The 21,829-nt window shown below is 40.3% G+C and overlaps 1 protein-coding gene across 6 annotated transcripts in view; it reads right to left on the bottom strand.

The window, feature by feature from the left end:
• Pde8 (phosphodiesterase 8) overlaps window positions 1-21,829 on the bottom strand; it is a 257,748-nt gene that overhangs the window by 202,890 nt on the left and 33,029 nt on the right. Inside the window, exon 2 of one of the 6 annotated variants that reach the window (XM_089735321.1) lies at window positions 5,720-5,805. The exons of the other annotated variants lie outside the window; for them this stretch is intronic. The gene's annotated coding sequence lies outside the window, so the exon portion shown is untranslated. The remainder of the gene's footprint in view (window positions 1-5,719; window positions 5,806-21,829) is intronic. 6 annotated transcript variants of the gene reach the window in all.

Here is a 21,829-nt window from a genome sequence, read left to right as displayed (position 1 = left end):
TGGAGTCCTCATTATTATACATATTTTTCCTGCCTAGTTCCTGGTAGCCTAAGGGGTTATTCCAGCTACGCGTGGACGGGATTCAAGATGCTAACTGAACACTGTAGAGGAGAGATAGAGCTCCAAAAATACCACATACTAATTTTTTTTCTTTTTCTTAGATGGGTGGACGAGCTCACAACTCACCTGGTGCTAAGTGGTTACTGGAGCTCATAGACATCTACAACGTAAATGCGCCACCCACCTTGAGATATAAGTTCTAAGGTCTCAGTATAGTTACAACGGCTGCCCCAGCCTTCAAACCGAAACGCATTACTGCTTCACGGCACAGCAGAAATAGCCAGGGCGGTGGTACCTACCCGTGCGGACTCAAGGGGTACTACCACCAGTTATCTTTCATTGCTCATATTTAATCACGTATATACATGATCTTCAAAAATATATATATGACAAAATCTAAGTTATACTTGGACGCAAGCCTGAGTGTGCGGTAGGCGAGAAAAATGTTTTTGGAACAAAGTTTTATATATTTATTACCTTTGACTGTATGATTAAAATGTTTTATCTTGTATGATATGACAATACAGATCAATACTGTCTACAGTTCTGGGGGTGCAAATAACGATGTGGTTTAGAAATAACGCCTTTATTGTAATACGTCAGAGTAAGATTATTGAAGTTATAAATTTTATGTTGTTTGTATAAATGGCAGGTGCGAATAGATTGACGTCACGGGTATTCATCAGTTTTTCTGTTGATATGATCTTAAAAGATCTGTATGAGGTAAACGTCAGTTGAAAGAATAGCAGAACGTCTTATAAATCTTCGTCGCGGGCAGCAAAACGCATGCGCACGCGTTAGAACGGAAATACTACGATATTAAATTGTATTTTTCACAACTAGGTTTTTCTATACTAATATTATAAAGAGGAAAGATTTGTTTGTTTGTTTGTATTGAATAGCTCCAAAACTACTGAACCGATTTGAAAAATTCTTTCACTGTTTGGAAGCTACAGTATTCCCGAGTGACATAAGCTATAATCTTTTTTGAAAAAAAATAGGAATCCGTACTAAAACTTCAATAATGTAAACCAAGGTGTAAAAATGATTACCTAAAATATTCATTACATCGCGTGCCCCGCGAAGACTATTGATGATAGAATAAAATAATGTACTACGACTTTGTAGAACACATTATTATTTACAAAAAGTGTCGCGACAGCATATGTCTAACTATTATAGTTAGGACGCAATAAGTGTACTTTTATTTAAAAAAATAAAACAACGTCAAATATCATTGAAATTTTTGTTGACCCGAGCGGAGCCGGAGCGGGCCGCTAGTCTTCAATATTTTTTTACATACGCATAAATTTGGAACGTCAAAATTAAACAAGCAAACTTAAATCAATTTTTCTACTTTGTAAAATTTGCCGCGAAGCGAGAAATACTTGGTCTAAAGGACTGGGTTGCCATTATTCTTTAGTCTACGATAAAGGGAAGATCTTCTAGTGAACGGGTGTGCGTTTTTTTGTATGTGTGTGTTATGTTTGCTCGGTTAAGATCCTTGGATCCGAACTGAACGCAATATTCTAAGCAGCACGAGTATAGGGCCCATCTGATGGTGAGTGGTCACCGTCACTCACAGTATTTTTAAGGGCACAGCCAAAAGTTTGAAAACAGCACGACTCTTTTTAATCAGGTTTAAGGAAACCTCTAAATTTCTGGATATCATGACGAGCGCAACGCTCCCACGTATAGGATGATCTCTGCTTCAGTAAATATCAACTGCTCTGATTATGTTTGTTGCAATACCATAATAAATCAGTTTTTCCCGGGTAAGGTGAATCTCATCGATAAAAAGCCAAATATTGCGGATTCATTCCCATCTCGCTTATCCTTCTCCTGGTGTCATATTCCTCAATGAGGGTCGTGAGACCACCTATCTATATCACTTTCTATCCTACTATTTTTCTCCATCTGTTTCTCATTTATAGAGTTGGTAAAATAATGAAACATAAGCAATGACAAACGCTAAGTTGAAAGCGAATTTTAATATATAAATCAACATTTGCAAAGAATAAATTAATCTAGGAGCCTCTTGGCTTCTGCCGCGGGCTTAAAACAATCTTATTTTAACTTCGAAGTTAATGTTCAGGTTTTAGGGTAAGAAGCGTGAACGAAACCAGAAAATGTTGAACATTTATTTATTTTCTCTCAACGTCGCTGTGAACAATGTTATTAAATGGATATCTTTGTTGATCTTTTTTTACTTCCGCTACGTTGATTTCGTAGCTTTTATATTAAGAGCCTTCAATTAAATAGCGACGACAGTGGAAAGCTAGAAACGAGAGGGGAAAACGACAAAAAGTACAAACCGAAGTATCGTATTTTATTCCTGAGGACTCGGAATAAGTTTGTTGAAAATTTTAAAATTCGTTTTGTTCTTTTAAGCGTTCCTTTTTGTTTTTTTTTTTGTTTTGAATAATTCGTGACTGCGTTCCGTGGTTTTGTTTTTGATTAATTCGTGATTGCGTTCCGTGGCTAATACATATTGGCTACGATACCGACAAACGTTTACGACAAATATATTTATAGTGTAAAGAACTTACATGTTCAAAACACAAAACTAATTTATTTATTTCTTTCTTTATTATTTATTGTACACACAGTTAATATTACAGTAATTGCGATAAGATATAAAAATAGCGAGTTAACTCAACAATTGAGTTTTCTACCAGCTAACCGTTCTTAAAGAAGGAAAGCTTTACATGAGTGGGCAGAAGAATACAATCTAATCAATTTAGTATTATTCTAGTATTTCTAGTATTGTTTTGATTTAATTTTACCTTTTTTCGTGGAAATTAGTTTATAATTGATATTCAGACGTTGGACACCTATAAACTATACGGTTTATTCTACTTCTTATCGTTTTTTAAAATTTTCTGTAAGCGTTTGTTTGTTTATTTTTAGCGCAGGCTACATTGACTCTATCGTAATAGATTGAGGCGCGCCGAATATTTGGTACGGCATTAATTATGTATCCACGATATATATGTATATAACTAGTCAGGTCATAAGTATTGTCACACAGTAAAAACTTTTCTTTTAGAATGCTGGCCACAAAAAAGTTTATTGAATTCGAATTTCGAACTGTTCATGAAAATAAAAATGTATACTTTTTAGAATTTTACTCATTTTTTAATATGGAGTGGACGCTTAAAGAAGACCGTGTTGCAGTTATTGCGTTGCATCGTTGCGGTTACGCGCCAATTCAAATTTTTAACATACTGAAAAATTTGAATATAACCAAAAGATTCGTTTATCGTACCATCAAACGATACAATGAAGACTCTAGTGTAGATGACAGGTCAAGAAGTGGTCACCCTCGGTCTGTTAGGTCTCCAGCAGTGATAAAAGCTGTGAAGGCGCGAATTCAAAGAAATCCCAAACGTAAGCAGAAACTGTTGGCCCTTCAGATGGGGTTAAGCAGAACCACGGTGAAAAGGGTGTTAAATGAAGACTTAGGGCTTCGGGCATATCGAAGAAAAACAGGACATCGTTTGAATGCTCGTCTAATGGACCTGAGACTGAAGAGATGCCGCGCTTTGTTGAAGCGGTACGCGGGAAAAAAATATCGGGAAATTCTTTTTTCGGATGAAAAAATTTTTACCGTAGAAGAGAGCTACAACAAACAAAATGATAAGGTGTACGCACACAGTAGTGAAGAAGCGAGCAACCGTATTCCGCGTGTCCAACGAGGTCATTTTCCATCCTCGCTCATGGTATGGTTGGAAGTTTCTTATTGGGGCTTAACAGAGGTACATTTTTGTGAGAAAGGTGTAAAAACGAATGCAGTTGTGTATCAAAATACAGTCCTGACGAACCTTGTGGAACCTGTTTCTCATACCATGTTCAATAACAGGCACTGGGTATTCCAACAAGATTCGGCGCCAGCTCATAGAGCGAAAAGCACACAAGACTGGCTGGCGGCGCGTGAAATCGACTTCATCCGGGACGAAGACTGGCCAGATTTGAATCCGTTAGATTACAAGATATGGCAACACTTGGAGGAAAAGGCGTGCTCAAAGCCTCATCCCAATTTGGAGTCACTCAAGACATCCTTGATTAAGGCAGCCGCCGATATGGACATGGACCTCGTTCGTGCTGCGATAGACGACTGGCCGCGCAGATTGAAGGCCTGTATTCAAAATCACGGAGGTCATTTTGAATAAACTTTAGTGTCATAAGAATCTATGTTTTGTTAAGTTCATTTTGGTATATGAATGGTTACATAATGAATAAACTTGTTTCAATTATTTTACATTAAACATGTGACAGAATTTATGACCTGACTAGGTACATATACAGGGCGTTTCACAATGGGTATATTAAGCCAAAACGTAGCTACAGTATCAGCAATGTAGGTCACATCAAAAATAAATAAATAAAACCCTCAATCGTAATTATTAGTTTCATACTAAAATTCAATTATTGTTTCAACTGCATATACAACAAAAGTACGATTATCCGTTCATTCAGTTAAAAGCGTGAGACAGAGATAGATAATAACGTTCAGCTCATTTCAAATAAAGAATGCGATAAATATCGCCGTCATATTATTAGGTTAATAAGGCTTAAAAACTCAAAACAAAGATCAATCTTGTTACAAAAAATATCTTCATTGCGAAGACAAAAGAAGCTGTTTGATTTGTCTGTTGGAGTCGTGCCGGCGAGGGGTGTTATGTGCGTGTAGTCTAGTCGACGAGTTGAAAATGGTACAAAATAGAGATACTGCTCTTAAAATTATGTGCGATAGCTCATTGGATCCGGAAAAAAGATACGTTATGCACTAAGTTTTCCGTATCGACTGTCACGAGGAAGGTAGTGACTATGAATAAAATTTATTTTGCGTACACACGGCCTGCACATCGATAAGTAATCGCCGAAGCCCATAGAAATTAATGTCATTTAATCAAATCAAATCAAAACCTGCACTCAAGGGAATCCCTAAGGGAAAAATTTAAAGAAATTAAAGTTCTCACTATGCCATCCCAGTACATCCTTAAAAATTTGATGTATGTTCGTAAACATATTGAGGAGTTTCCTAAAATGTCGGACATACATAATAGAAATCCTAGGAACAAACACAAGCTTGTTGTGCCGATGAGTAGGTTACATAAGATACTAAATTCATTCGGGTGTTTGTCTGTGCGCTTGTACAACAAAATCCCACAAGATGTTTAGAACCTACATATACATAGGTTTAAGAAAATTATTAAAGAACATCTGTGCAATAAAGCTTACTATAAAGTCAATGATTATCTAGAAGATTGCACAAAGTGGGAATGAGTTGCTCACTTCGGGCATTTCAATATTGTAATAATTGTTATGTTATAATACTCATTCTAAAAATGAATATTTAAAAAAAATCTAATATTAAAAAAAATCTAATATTTAAAAAAAAAGACATGCCCGCTGAGTTTCTTGCCAATTCTTCTCAGGACGGAGGCTAGTTAAAGAACTACCGCCAATTTGTGAATTGGCGGTAGTTCTTTTGACGTTCAACAAGTATGTACTTTCATTTATATTGAATAAAAAATTTTTGATTTGATTTGATTTAAAATAGCAACGTCAATGCCACTTTCAAATAAGTCAAACTTACAATAATGTAATTAAATAACAACTGTCATATTGAAATATGCAGGCTTCCTGTATTTACCCATGCGAGCTTCAATGCGCCTTTGACCGATTAAGCCCTTGGATACAAATCTTCTTCTGAATTCCGTTTTGGTTATTCGTGCATTTCTAAAAGGGTAAGAAATTTCTTATTTAATACAATTGAGCTTTCGAAATCATCTGTCAAGCTGGATTGAGGGATTCATGCAGTTATTTAGATACATTGGCTCCGGTCACCACTTATCATCAACTTTCAATGGTTTGACAGAATCTATATATTAATACGTGAAGCAAAAACTTTGTATCCCTTTTTACGAAAATTGCGTGGACGGAGGAGTATGAAATTTTCCACACTTATAGAGAATATAGAGAAGAAGTGCACAATGCTAATATTTTTTTTAAAATAATGCATAAAAGATACATTAAATCAATAAAGAAAACATTACACACACTACATACCATGTATTTGACGCACACACGCATACATATTATTTATTGTCAAACTTTTGTTCTTGACGTCTGTTATCTAATTGAGAATAGATTAAATATTGTTTGTCTTTGTTAATATTTTTTATAGTGTAGTCTTGGCGAAATTTGTGCTTATAGAAGTATAAAATACAATCATAATAGTGTACAAACTTACAATTCCAATTAACTATAGTCGAATTTCGACTGCTACGGGACCTCTAGTTGCTATAATTTCCAAAACGGTTTTTTAACCAACCAACGCGTATAACGAGTGGCCTTCTACATTTTTTACAGAATATAACATAAATATTAAATCACTTATAAAACACAAAGCTGAAGCATTAATCGTGCCCCTAAGCTTACTGACATACGGTCGAATCTATTATACTTCGAAAAGCAACCCTTAAACAATCCCACAAATAAGCTCTAGCAAACTGCTCTAACACTGTTACGAGGGATCCAAAAGCTTTTATTTGCGAACAAGAAATTATTTGTCGATGCTTAACCCACAGACCTTAAGTGAAAACTTCTTTGTGAAATAAAAATATATCCAGTTTAAAAATATAAAATCGAAGAGAAGACTTTTTCAAATTTAAAAATATCATTGTTATGATTTACGAAAAACGAATGTGAGAATTTAAGAATAGTTTTATATAGTTTGTATATGTTTTCGCATTAAAATTGTCTCCTAACGCAGGCCGACCCTAGTTTTTGTTTAGGAAATATTTGAAATAAATTTTAATGCTAATCCAGAATGCGCTGTTAATCTATTATATAATTATAATGACGTAATCGTTAATACGTTGAAACGTTCTAAGATATTACGAAAAACAAATCTCAAGGAAAGTCTGTCAGCACACGCCTGTCAAATTAAATAATTCATAGCACAAAACCGTTGTAAACATACCTATAGTCGGATTTTTTATTAGACGAAGTAAACTGACGTTTACTGTGTTGTCAGTTTTTGATGAAATAAAAATAGTGTTGTGACAAAGTGAACGATTGAAAAAACTCCTGATTTAATGAAATTGCCTCGATTGTCTAGTGAATAGTTAGTGTGCCGAACTGCCGATATCGGGCACGGGGTTCGAATTTTAGCCATGCTTTGTACATACCAACGAGTTTTCGACGAAACATTATGTTCCTATGGTATCTACCTGTACTGAATACCGAGTGTTTTAAACATTAAGAAAAACATTGCGAGGAAGCTTGTAAGACTGTCCTATTTCCAATGCATCATATAGTTGAAACTATAGATGTATAAAATATAACAATTATAGGTACATAGGTAATGAAAATAAAAAAAACTGATTGTAGTTACATACTACTAGTAACATATTATTATATTGGATCACTTTAATACAATTTTATTGTAAAATATAAATAATATTCTTTTATAGTTTGAAATTAATGAGTAACTCTTCACACTCATTGTTCATTTATGTGATTGAACGAGAACTGAACGCATCACTATTACTTTAAATATAGCAACATTATTTCACAAAGTGACATTAGCTACTGTCAGCTGGCTTCGTCTAATTAAAAATCCGACTATACTTAACCAATTTATCAAGTCACGTTGTCACCTTGTGACCGAAATACGAACTCTACAATTTGTCATACGTGACACAAAAGACGAGAGTTTTTTTTTTTTTTTTCAAAAAACACAATAACTGTTCGCGTTCATATGCAAATGAAAAGACTTTTGTTTTTGATTGCTTTTGACTGTATTAGGTTTTTTGTAGTGTTTCGAAACAGAATCGAACTACAAATATGTCGTTTTCAGTTTAATTTTTTTTTATTTTTTTTTATTGCTTAGATGTGTGGACGAGCTCACAGACCACCTGGTGTTAAGTAGTTACTGGAGCCCATAGACATCTACAACGTAAATGCGCCACCCACCTTGTGATATAAGTTCTAAGGTCTCAAGTATAGTTGCAACGACTGCCACACCCTTCAAACCGAAACGCATTACTGCTTCACGGCAGAAATAGGCGGGGCGGTGGTACTTACCCGTGCGGACTTACAAGAGGTCCTACCACCAGTAATAAATAAATAATAATCGAAGCAATCTTTACAGTAACAGATCTTTATTGTACCTTATTCAACTGTTAGAACACAAAAGAAAATTAACCAAAATCTGTTCTATAATGAGGAAGTCACGTAAGCGCTTCGAAAGGTTCTAAGATTAAACAAATAGTCTACTTCATAGAATTGAGAATTGAACCCCATTGATTGAGACAACTCAAGATAGGCGGCGGCATGCACATAATCGTGTCTACGGACTCCGGTAAGAAGTTAAGCGAGCTGTGATCTTGTACTATCTCGATCTCGACAATAAACAAAACAAAATTATACATTGAAAGGTTTCCATTTATTTATAATGTCTACATATCAGTGCATAGTATATCTTGAACAATTAATCATTTAAATGTGTATTTTTTTCCTGCCTATTCGCTGATAGCCCTTAGGCTATCATTAATCGACCCTTAGGTCTATTCTAGCTACGTCCGGACGCGTGATCTCACGGGCTCAACTTGTAAGAATTTGCTAACACTATTATAGTCCTACCAGCAGTAATTACGCAAATTACTGGTGGTAGGACCTCTTGTGAGTACGCACGGTAGGTGCCAACACCCCACCTATTTCTGCTGTGAAGCAGTAATACGTTTCGGTTTGAAGGGCAGCCGTTGTAACTATACTGAGATCTTAGAACTTATATCTCAAGGAGGGTGGCGCATTTACGTTGTACATGTCCATGGGCTCCAGTAACCACTTAACACCAGGTGGGCTGTGAGCTCGTCCACCCAACTAAGCAATAAAAATAAATAATAATAATAGACAATTTTGTTGTCATTGTTATATCGCCTCTAATATAATGTTTTTCAGGGTCTTTCATGCGGCGTAAGAGTACACGAGACAAACACGATCAGTTATAGTTGACGGTTCGTAATTACAATTGAACGTTAATGTTTATGCTGTAACGAAATGGCGGGAAGACGTTTAGTTTTCCAATGCTTTGTTAACATGTTGGTCACGATTTACGCGGTAAAGAATATATTTATTTTAACAAGAGAAACTATCCTTCATGGTATACAGAAAAAAAACTTAATCTGTTTCGAAATTCAAAAACGGTTGTTATGGATACGTGTTTGTTTAAATAGCTATTTTGTTAGAATTTACGTTTTGTGCGTCATTTTTTGAATATTTGACAGAGTTTTTTTTTTATGGATTTTCACTCTCTTATGGAGACATTCAAAAATACACGAAAAGGTAAGTTTAAGTAAGCTGGCGTATAGAGCGTCTATATACTCCCCCTATTTAATACAATACAGACACAGTTTTAACATGTCCGTTTTCATGTATTACTGAACGTCTATCTACAAATTAGGATCTAGTTAGCGCTGAATTAGGCAATCGTTGAATTAGGTTGAAATTGGTAGGCAGCGGTTTGGCTCTGGCCCTGACATTGCTGAAGTCCACGGGCGATGGTATCCACTCACCATCAGGTGGGTCATATGCTCGCCTGCCTACAAGGGCAATAAAAGAGTAAGAACACAACTAAAAGAAGAACTTTATATAATATTTATCTCATAATTAAAACCAATTTACGGCTTAATCTTGCGTTAAATCCAAATGAAACAAACTGCCAGACATTAATATACTGTTGGTCCGATCTGTTTGAATCGAAATGTAAAAGGAAAGGAGTAATTTTCATAGAAAAATAAATGGTAGTTCTTAGCAATGTTTTTTTTAAAGGTAGGATTACTGGTGCCCCGGAGGCCTTTCCAGTTTCACCAGGACTTTTTTTTTCTACCTATGCTGATAGCCTTGATATGCTATTTCAGCTTCTCCTTGACGTGTAGGTGAACTCACGGGGCTCAAACCGGAGTGTTGCTAACACTGGCCCTAGCAAGAGCAGTGCTTCGCATAATCTACCACTGGATCGGAAACGCGAGCCACTGAGAAGATCCGGCGCGAAACTCAGTGGGCTGTGTCTATGGGGCACCAGGACAGATGGGCGAACAGAGGCTCAGTCAGGAGTGCACAATGTTCAAATGTTGTCGAATACCTTAGTCGTCCGTGATTACGAAAACTGTAAAGTACCTACTCGAAACGCCAAAAATAATATAATGACAATAAAAAACGGAAACCAAACCATTAATATTAAGTATTTTGTGTCTCAAAATCGCAAAAACCGAAGACAACACAATTTATCTTATACAATAACTTGGCTTTGACACCTTTGTTTGATCAGATACGGCTTACGACACTTCGACTTTTAATCGTATTCTCATCACAGGTGCCTTGCGTGTTATTTAACATGACAAATAGCAATTAGGTAATTTATTTCCATGAAAACTACCTACTAGCGCGCTTAAAGAAGGAGCTCCTGGTGGAGGCCTCTATGGTGGCGGCGTGGACGCCCATGCGCCCACACCCTTTCGATGTGGAGGCTGAGGCCGAATGGTTCCGCGGCGCGATGCACCGCATATGCGATGCCTCGATGCCCCGGGTCGGCCCTCGGCATTGCGGACGGCGGCAGTCGCCCTGGTGGTCGCCTGAAATTGCGAGATTGCGTGCAGTCTCCATTCGGGCGAGCCGCCAGTGTGCTAGACACCGCCGTCGCCGTCACCTGCGGCGCGACGACCCCGTCGCGTTCGCAGAGGAGGAGACCCGGCTGCACGGCGAATATCGCGCTGCGAAGGACGCCCTGCGGCTGGCCATCAGGCGGGCCAAGGAGCAGAACATGGAGAGACTCTTGGAGGCGCTCGAAGCGGATCCATGGGGGAGCCCGTACAGGCTGGTGCGCGGTAAACTGCGCCCGTGGGCCCCCCCTTTGACTGAGCGACTTCAGCCTCAACAGCTGCGGGACATCGTTTCGGCGTTGTTCCCGCAGGAGCGGGAGGGTTTTGTTCCCCCCGCTATGGGTGAGCCGTCGGACGCCATCGACGGCGAAGCCCCTGCTGAGGTGCCCCATATTACTGGGGCAGAGCTCCGTGTGGCCGTTGTCAGGATGACTGCAAAGGACACGGCCCCCGGCCCGGACGGAGTCCATGGTCGGGTGCTGGCCTTGGCCCTCGATGCCCTAGGGGACCGGCTCCTGGAACTATATAATGGTTGCCTGGAGTCGGGACGGTTTCCGTTGCTCTGGCGGACGGGCAGACTTGTGCTGTTGAAAAAGGAGGGGCGCCCGGTGGACACAGCCGCCGGGTATCGTCCTATCGTACTGCTGGACGAGGCGGGAAAATTGCTGGAGCGTATTCTGGCTGCCCGCATCGTTCAGCACCTGGTCGGGGTTGGACCTGACCTGTCGGCGGAGCAGTTCGGCTTCCGGGAGGGCCGTTCGACCGTGGATGCAATTCTTCGCGTGCGGGCCCTCTCGGACGAGGCTGTCTCACGGGGTGGGGTGGCACTGGCGGTGTCTCTTGACATCGCCAACGCATTTAACACCCTGCCCTGGTCTGTGATAGGGGGGGCACTGGAGAGGCATGGGGTGCCCCTCTATCTCCGCCGGCTGGTTGGCTCCTATTTGGAGGCCAGGTCGGTCGAATGTACCGGGTACGGTGGGACCCTTCACCGTTTTCCGGTCGTGCGTGGTGTTCCGCAGGGGTCGGTTCTCGGACCCCTCTTGTGGAACATCGGGTACGACTGGGTGCTGAGGGGTGCCCTCCTCCCGGGTCTCCGCGTTATTTGTTACGCGGACGACACGTTGGTCGTGGCCCGGGGGGATGATTATAGAGAGTCTGCCCGTCTCGCCACAGCGGGAGTGGCCCTCGTCGTCGGGAGGATCAAGAGACTGGGCCTCGACGTGGCGCTCAGTAAATCCGAGGCCTTGTGGTTTCACGGACCGCGGAGAGCGCCACCTGTCGACGCCCACATCGTGGTTGGGGGCGTCCGGATAGGGGTCGGGGTGCAGCTAAGGTACCTCGGCCTCGTGTTGGACGGCCGGTGGGCTTTTCGTGCTCACTTTGCGGAGCTGGTCCCTCGATTAATGAGGACAGCCGGTTCTTTGAACCGACTGCTCCCGAATATCGGGGGGCCGGATCAGGTTGTACGCCGCCTCTACGCTGGGGTGGTGCGATCGATGGCCCTGTACGGTGCGCCTGTATGGGCTGAGCCGCGCAATCGGGCTACTATGGCTCGGTTCCTGCGCCGGCCGCAGCGCACCGTTGCTATCAGGGTCATCTGTGGATATCGCACCGTCTCATTCGAGGCGGCGTGTGTGTTGGCGGGGACGCCGCCATGGGAGCTGGAGGCGGAGTCGCTCGCTGCCGACTATCGGTGGCGCAGTGAACTTCGTGCTCTGGGCGTGGCGCGTCCCTCCAAAAGTGAGCTGCGGGCGCGGAAGGCCCATTCTCGGCGGTCCGTGCTCGAATCGTGGTCGAGGCGGTTGGCCAACCCCACGTGGGGTCTACGGACCGTCGAGGCGGTTTGCCCGGTCTTTTATGACTGGGTGAATCGTGGCCGAGGACGCCTCACCTTCCGTCTGGTGCAGGTGCTGACTGGGCACGGATGCTTTGGAAAGTACCTGCACCGGATAGGAGCTGAGCCGACGACGAGGTGCCACCATTGTGGACACGACCTGGACACGGCGGAGCATACGCTCGCTGTCTGCCCCGCTTGGGAGGTGCAGCGCCGTGTCCTTGTCGCAAAGATAGGACCGGACTTGTCGCTGCCTGGCGTCGTGGCGTCGATGCTTGGCGGCGACGAGTCTTGGAAGGCTATGCTCGACTTCTGCGAGTGCACCATCTCGCAAAAGGAGGGGGCGGGGCGAGTGAGGCAAAGCTCTCCTCACTACGCAGAAACCCGCCGCCGCCGAGCAGGGGGTCGGGACCGGGGTCCCGTCCGTAACCCGGCCCCCTAAGAGCTTCGGGCTCCACCCGCTTTGTGCGGGGAGGAGCTTAGGCGTGGGGCAGCGTGGTAGGTCGCGTTCCCCCGACCGCTCCGGGGGAAGGTGTAGTGCGGCGCTATCAATCGGGCTCTTGGCCCGTCGACCGAGGGAACCGGCGGTCATGTTGCTGGCGGCCGCCGGTCCGGCGTCTGGGGGACGGCGGGATGGATGTAATGTGCTCTGCGTAAACCCTGTCCCGCCGTCTCAATAACTCCGACTGGGTTCCCACCCGGTCCGGGGTAGGGCGCCGGCTGTGAGCGGCAGGAGTTTTTAGTGAGGTTCGACTCCCACATACCCCACCTGCCGTGCGGGTGGGGATCCGGCGATTTTCTCCTGTGGAAAAAAAAAAAAAAAAAACTATCGCGCTTAAGGGCAGACGCAATGCAACATAATACCGACTAGTTTGTCAATGAATGTTACGAAATATCAACTATATAGTACTTGACATCTGTTGCACGTCTTGACCTTAATTTAAATCGCTTTGAAGTGAAGGTGTGTGCATCTCATTGATTCGTATCAATATGTGTTACGGAATAATACTTTTATGGGTGTTAAAGAAATATAATTAGGTAATAGCTAGTAATATAATTAGGTAATAGTTAGGTTTGTATTTATATTTTTGTGGCTTAATGACTACACAGTTGAGATCAATATACCTACATGCCATCTTGTAAATGTCGTACGCGCGATTCAGTTTTTTTATCGTATAACTTCTAACGAGGGCGGCACTGAAAATTTCGGGAATTAACGAAGTGACACAACATTACTATTTAAAAATGTATTTATTGCTTTTCGAAGTATACTCCGAGAAATTTGACACATTTTTCCATACGATGGAACCAATCATTGAAGCAACCATTCCATTCGGAAGTTGGGGTCTCCAAAATGGCCGTTTTGTAGGCGTCCACAGCTTGTTCAGGTGATGAAAATCTCTGTCCACGCAATTTATTCTTTATTTTAGGGAAAGTATAGAAATCATTAGGGCTTAGGTCGGGGCTGTACGGCGGATGGTCTAATAATTCTATGTTTTCTTGCTCTAAAAACTCTTTTGTTCTGTGCGCGGTGTGAGAACTCGCATTGTCGTGATGGAGGATGATGCGGCGGTTGCAGTTCTCTTTACGGAGTTCAGAAACGACCTGTGGCAAACAAATGCTAGCATACCATTCTGCATTAACCGTTCTTTGTTCCTCAAGAGAAATAGTCGTCACCTGATACAATGTTGTATACAGCATTTGAGGATCCTGCGTGGAATCTTTCGAGAGTTCTGACGCACCAAGTAACGCGAGCCGCTTTTTGCTCTTCACAGAGCGAATGCGGTATCCATCGGGAAAACAACTTTTTTACACTTAATTGTTCATGCAAGATTATTTGTATTTGACACATGCCAATGTCTAAAGTTGTCTAATGTATGTCACATGTCGATCTTCCTCAATCAGCTTACGCACAGCATCAACGTTTTCTTGGGTGACTGCAGTTTTTGGACGACCTTGACGGGGATCATCGCTGAGCTTGACACGTCCACGTTGAAACTCAGCAAACCAGCGATAAATTGTGGTTTTCGATGGGGCTTCATCACCAAATGCAGAAATCATCCGGTCAACACACTGTTTTTGTGTTAAACCACTTCGAAAGTCATAATAAATCATCGCTCTTGAATTTTCTCGAGTCAATTCCATTTTCTCAACGACTAAACAAGTTTGACAAAACCTCGTGACAAGACCGAGAATCTTTTTTTAAATAAATAAATGGTATTCGATTTTTAAAACCAAGGAGTTTTCAATTAAAAAGATTTTAATATGACAGGAACAGTGGAAATATTCCATTCCCGATACTTTTAGTGCAGCCTAGTATTCTACCTTTGCTACTGCTATAAATGAATGTACTTATCGTAAAAATGTAAGGCGCCAAAAGTCAGGTACCTAAATACTTACGATGCCATAAGTCTTTGTGGTATTAACACCTTAAAACGTGTATAGTGAAACTATGTTTTTTTTTTTCGTTTATTCGTGATCTAAGTATGGTATTTATTAAGTTAATTAATTTTTACTGGTGGTAGGACCTGTTGTGAGTCTGCGCGGATAGGTACCACCGCCCTGCCTATTTCTGCCGTGAAGGAGTAATACGTTTCGGTTTGAAGGGTGGGGCAGCCGTTGTAACTATACTGAGATCTTACAACTTATATCTCAAGGTGGGTGGCGCATTTACGTTGTAGATGTCTATGGGCTCCAGTAACCACTTAACACCAGGTGGGCTGTGAGCTCGTCCACCCATCTAATCAACAACAAAAAAAAAATTTGGGACGTCAGCTTATTTCTGGGATAGTACCATCAACGGACGACAGGTATGTTAATAGTTTACAGAAAATGCGACTGTGTCTATCGTACCTAATCTTCACCTACTTCAAGATGTCCTATAAACTTGCCCTTGCTCTTTTGTTTGAGTATAATATTTTCTTCGGTTTTTGTGAGCCGCAGAAACAATTAGAACTACTTTTACAATTTAACTCCCAATTTCATTGTCCTTGTATTATTTCCAACACTCCGAATTCTCTAGAGTTGTCATGGTGATCAACAACTTTTTTTAGCTTTTAACCTATACCTAGCTACTTTTTATTAGCTAAGATAGACAACGCCAGAGTACAGTTGACGTTAAGCGTTTACCAAAGCCCATAGACTCAACAGCACCGTTGCTCACTACGAGACATAATAAGTCGAAGTTATAATATTCAAGAAGAAGACATAATAATAGTGTTGCGCGCTAGGGGTTCGGGATACATAAATAAAACGTTCTACCGAATTACAAGTTAACACTGTATAGAACACTTAAAACACTTCACAAACTTAAGATTAAACTTAAACTTAAAATTCTCAATTCGCTTCTACCGCTTCGCTTCAGGTGATCCGTTAGCTGTTTCGCTTCGAGTAGTTCCGATTACTAATTAACTTATTACTAATTAACTCTGCAACGCTTTTATATCTGATACCACATCTCTAGAATTATCGAGAATATTCCACATAAGTCGAGTATTGTGTTTCCGCTATCTGACAATAGATGGCGTTTTACTTCTCGAGCGCTCTAGATGCTACAAGATCCTTCGATATTCGTTCGGCTATTCGGCGATAGATGGCGTTACTCTTACCGGTGTAACAATAGACATAATATAAGAAGACATAATATCGAATTCCCAATTACACTGGTGGTGTAATATCGAAGATAAAAAATACAATGGTATAACCTAGCTATCCTAACCTTCAAATCGGAATGCATGAACAGCAAAGCGATATACGTCAATAAACACTAGAAACTATTTGTTCGAGAAGTCTGAAAATGTTTGGTGTTATTAATAAATCAGTCAAAACGTGTTCACCGGTTATAACCATTAACCTTGTTTTAATTACGTCTGGCTCTACTGAAAGTTTTAGACAAAAATGACGAACACTATATTTTTGTATGACACTTATGTTTAGAAAATCTCCTTTAATATGTTAATATTTTAAAACGCTATTTAGTGATTTATTGTATTTTTTGCAGTGTGTTTTCAAAGATATTTTTCTATAGCACTGGATGGTTAGTGCTCAGTAGCTCTTAAGTTAAAAGTGGAAATCTCAAACGTATAGTCCAATAGATGCTCAATGCCTCAAACCTGAACGTAAAATTGTTTCGTGACAAAAACAGGTAGAATGGTATTACCTACCTAGATGCCAACCACCAGTATATACGCTAATTTATAAAATTTGAGGATTTAATTTTGATCATAGACTACCTTTTATGCCATAACACAGTTTTAGGCAATTTATACTACACGTCATCTCGGATATTCCCGATCCACTAACGGTGCTTCTGGGTACTTCAAGCACCGGTCACCGTCCTCGTCGAACCCGTCGCTTGCGACGTAGGGCTCGACGAGTAAATGAACACCCAGACACAGCCCACTGAGTTTCTCGCCGGATCTTCTCAGTGGGTCGCGTTTCCGATCCGGTGGTAGATTCTGCGAAGCACGGCTCTTGCTAGGGTTCGTGTTAGCAACGTCATCAGGTTTGAGCCCCGTGAGCTCACCTACACACGTTAGGGTTACGCTGAAATAGCCTCTCAAGGCTCTCAGCTTAGGTAGGAAAAAAAAAGAAGCAATTTAAAGGTCAGGAAACGAATGTACTTGCGGAGGTAGCGGCAAAGATCTGGCGGGCGACGCGGATCGTGGCCCTCGATCGCCCTTAGTTTGCGCACTCAAACACTGAGAGCACATGGCGACCATGTAAATCGCGAGAAAGTTTTGCGGGAATCGTTATTTACGTTCATTATAATGGTGCACACTTGGTCTCTGCACGGATGTGCTTTGACAGCAAAATACAACAAGAATTTAAGATCATAAAAATTTCCCCGCAACGCTACATAAGATTATTTCTACAGTTCGGTATTACCTAACCAAATATCTTCTATATTAACTTTTAATGTAATTACGAAAGATGTAAACCAACTTCAATATTGAAACAGCCAAATTAATGTAACTGAACTAATGAACTAGAAACATATTTTAGGTAGAATTTTGGCTTATTAGTTGGAAACAGCATTTTAGAGAAATTATTTAACATACTAAGTAAAATTAAATTTAAATAGCGGCCATGCTCATGTTCCCTCAAACTTTTATACGACTGTTAGATGCTGATAAGATTTTTCATCCAAATGCGAATACATTATTTACATAATTAAATTTATTAAAAGACATCTGAATAAATCTAAAAATAAAATGTGTGATAGATATTTGGCAGTGCATCACAAATTCAATTAGGTTTTTAGTACACGTAAATGAATGATTGCATAATAATTACAACAATATTATTTTTCTTTTTTCAAAATGGGTATATCAATCCGAGACTCTTTCTAATACATTTAAATGAATGAACGGCTAACAGTGCTTTTGTTGTAGAAATGAAGGCTGTTATCAAACAGTTGAAACAATTAATAAATTAGTTTTTGTATGAAACTTCTAATTATGACTTGTTTTTGTTTGTAAAGTCATCGTGGCTTACATGATAATATACCAGATTTCCTCGTATCGACGCATGTTATCTCGGCTCTCATGGCTTCGGTGACCACTAAAGCAAAGCAATATATTCGGGTACATCTTCTGTGACCACTTGTAAATGTAATGAAATGTAAAAAAACGAACGAGTTTAAAATGTATAATTGTCTTGTTGTATTAAATAGTTCTCTTATTTGTTTTTTGCCTACCTATTCGTTGGTAACCTAAGAGGCTTTTCCAGCTACGCGCGGACGGGTAGGTGAGGTGAAATTTACTGGTGGTAGGACCTCACGTGAGTCCGCGCGGGTAGGTACCACTCCTGAAGTTTGAAGAGTGGGGCAGCCGTTGTAACTATACTGAGACGTTAGAACTTATATCCCAAGCTGGGTGGCATTTACGTTGTAGATGTCTATGGGATCAAGTAACCACTTAACACCCGGTGGGCTGTGAGCTCGTTCATCCATCTAAGGAATAAAAAAAATAAAAAAAATGCTAACACTAGCCCTAACAAGAGTAGTGCTTTGCAGAATCTACCACCGGATCGGAATCTTATTTGTAAGCGTACAACTAAGCTATAGAACTAACGTCCACAAACAGTTTCGAGATAGACGAATTCATCAACAATTTCGCCTGAGCGCCCGACATTATTGTTTTCAATTTGGGATGCGTTGTATAACGTTCGGACAAGAGACTTTGAGCGAAACCGGATAAACCGACAACACTTCGGCTCTTTGTAGTGTTTAACGAGAATTTGAATTTCAAGAACGAATACTACGCGCAAACACTTCAGTGTTCTGTACAATTCAATAGATATTCTAGTGTATATTATATAGTCTATAGTGGTCTAGTCTAGTATATATATGCATATGTCGGCGAAACCGCACAATTATTAACACCGTCGTCAGATCGTGGGAGCGAATATGGTGATCGACCTAAGAGAAATATTGAGTACACCAATCACGTATGTTGTCTTAGAACAATTTAGAAATATTCTCTTGACGTTAGCAAACGAAAACGAATGACAGTTCTTAGGACGGAGGTAGCGCTCTTCATGAAGGCTGGTTGGTAATTGTGATAAAGTTTACGCGCCTCCATCGCTAGGCTCTGTCGTAGCACGAAGTTTGCCAAGTTCCGACGATACCGCGATCGTGCTGCCATCTCTCGGGAATCGTGCTGCGTTTCGTTTAGCTACCAAACTAATGACCGTCTCTGACATATATAACTAATTATACTTGGAAAATAAGTAGATTATTAATTAAACGGAAAACGTAACGTGGGACACCCCCTGGCTAGGTGATGCGATGACCTCCGAACAGTGGATGGCAAGAGGTGGATGAGGAGAACCGAAGACCGGGCTTAGTGGTATCGATTGGGAGAAGCCTATGCCCAGCAATGGACAACTGTGGGCTGATGATGATGATGATTAATAAAAAACCAACGGTAATAGGATTTGGAAAATAAACATGAAATCTGTAATGGATAGATTGTTTTTGAGAATTTTGTTTGCCGAAAAAGATTTTTTTTTAATTAAGACTGACTGATACAGTGGTGCGATAGTTGCCGCTCCTGACTGTTGCGTCGAGGGTCGTGATTTTGATTCCCACATAGGGCAAACATTGGGTGATGAACATATTTATATTTACACACATATAAGTACTATGTTTATCAATCTCTAGTACCCATAGCACAGGGAATCCTAAATTGGTGCCAGATGACCGTGCGTGATCTGTGTGGTGGAATGATGATCTGTACTGGATGGCAGGCAAGAGCTGGATGAGAGAAGCCGAGGATCGTGCCCCGTGGTAAGCAATTGAAGAGGCCTATGTCCAGCAGTGGACTACTATGCTATGGGCTGATGATGATGATGACCGTGCGTGATTTGTTCCCAGTTATTATTATTATTATTTTTTATTGCCCCTGTAAGTAGACGTGCACACGGCCCGCCTAATGGGGAGCGGCTACTGTCGCCCATGGACTTCAGCAATGCCTACCGGCTACTAAATATGTACTTATTTTAGTCTTAAATTTATTGATAGAGGCGTGTCGAGTTCTCAATGATTTATTATCTATTCATAACACACATATATCACTAATAGAATCCGGGTTGTTAAATAGGACAGGACTTAAATATTTTTTAACTGTCTCGAAAACTACAAAGCTCGAAGGCAGTTCGGGTATGACGTCATCCGGGGCTAATTTAAGCGACCAGCTAACCACAGTGACACTAAAGTAAATAATTAACCACAAGTGTTTTGTTGATTGATTTTAAATGTGTTTAGTATTATCAATTTTAATTTAGTGCCTAATCTATATATGTATATAAAAATGAATTGCTGTTCGTTAGTCTCGCTAAAACTCGAGAACGGCTGGACCGATTTGGCTAATTTTGGTCTTGAATTATTTGTGGAATCCAGAGAAGGTTTAAAAGGTAGATAAATATGAAAATGCTCGGAATTAAATAAAAATAACAATTTTGTTTTTCCTTTGATGTGTCCCCCGTCGGAAGGATTCCTTATGTATGTATGTATGTATGTATGTATGTATGTATGTATGTATGTATGTATGTATTTACTAAAAATAAGTAATTGATGATCGATTCAATTTAATAACTTTTAGTAATTTTATAGTGTGATTGTTTATTTATCTCTATTTTATCTTATTTATCTGGTAGTTTATTAGAAAACTATAGAAATTTTGAGCTTAAGTGTCGATGCTGACGGTGGAATTCACGTTGCAATGTATCGACCCGGGTCCTTGATTATTAGTGTTATTACCTAAGAGCAGAGAGGCGATGCGACTAACTGTTCGTAACTAATAAAAAATACTAGAGGTCCCGCAGTAGTCGAAATTCGACTATAATTAATTGGAATTATAAGTTTGTACACTATTATGATTGTATTTTATACTTCTATAATCACAATTTCGCCAAGACTACACTATAAAAAATATTAACAAAGACAAACAATATTTAATCTATTCTCAATTTGACAACAGACGCCAAGAACAAAAGTTTGACAATAAATAGTATGCATGCGTGTGTGCGTCAAATACACGGTATGTAGTGTGTGTAATGTTTTCTTTATTGATTTAAGGTATCCTTGGTGCATTATTTAAAAAAAATATTAGCATTGTGCACGTCTTCTCTATATTCTCTATAAGTGTGGAAAATTTCATACTCCTCCGTCCGCGCAATTTTCGTAAAAAGGGATACAAAGTTTTTGCTTCACGTATTAATATATAAAAAATATATACATACATACCAGCATCATTATGCATTACGCGATTTGCAAAGCGAGTAGGAAGAAAGATCAGTGATAACATCAACAACGTCATTCGTGAGAACGACAAAACCGATTTAGAATTGTCAACGTTTTCATACGATGACTTTTGACGTTGGTTCAAATTGTAAGCGATAGCGGAGCGTTTTAATTTAATATGATCGTCGAATTTTATTATGTACTAGCCGTACTCGTCCGCTTCGCTGGGCATTTAAAATTAACATTATTATTAGGGAGTTCAACACTCATATAAATATTAGCCTATCGATTAAGTACATGTATTTTCTTCATGGATACCAAGTTTCAAGTCAATCGGATGCATGGTTCAGTAGTTATAACGGAACATACGTAAAACCCCTGTAGATTTATATCGCACTGTTCTATTGGATTATCCAACCATTTCGTTAATACAATTTTGTCTGACAATTACAAACACAATTAATACGAATAGGATACATTGATCGTGTCGTGCATGCTATTGAAACTCAGTTT

The sequence above is a fragment of the Bombyx mandarina genome, chromosome 19, assembly GCF_030267445.1.
Source record: "Bombyx mandarina strain Sakado chromosome 19, ASM3026744v2".
Classification (NCBI taxonomy): Eukaryota; Metazoa; Arthropoda; class Insecta; order Lepidoptera; family Bombycidae; genus Bombyx; species Bombyx mandarina.
This window is presented reverse-complemented; position numbering and strand designations above follow the sequence as displayed.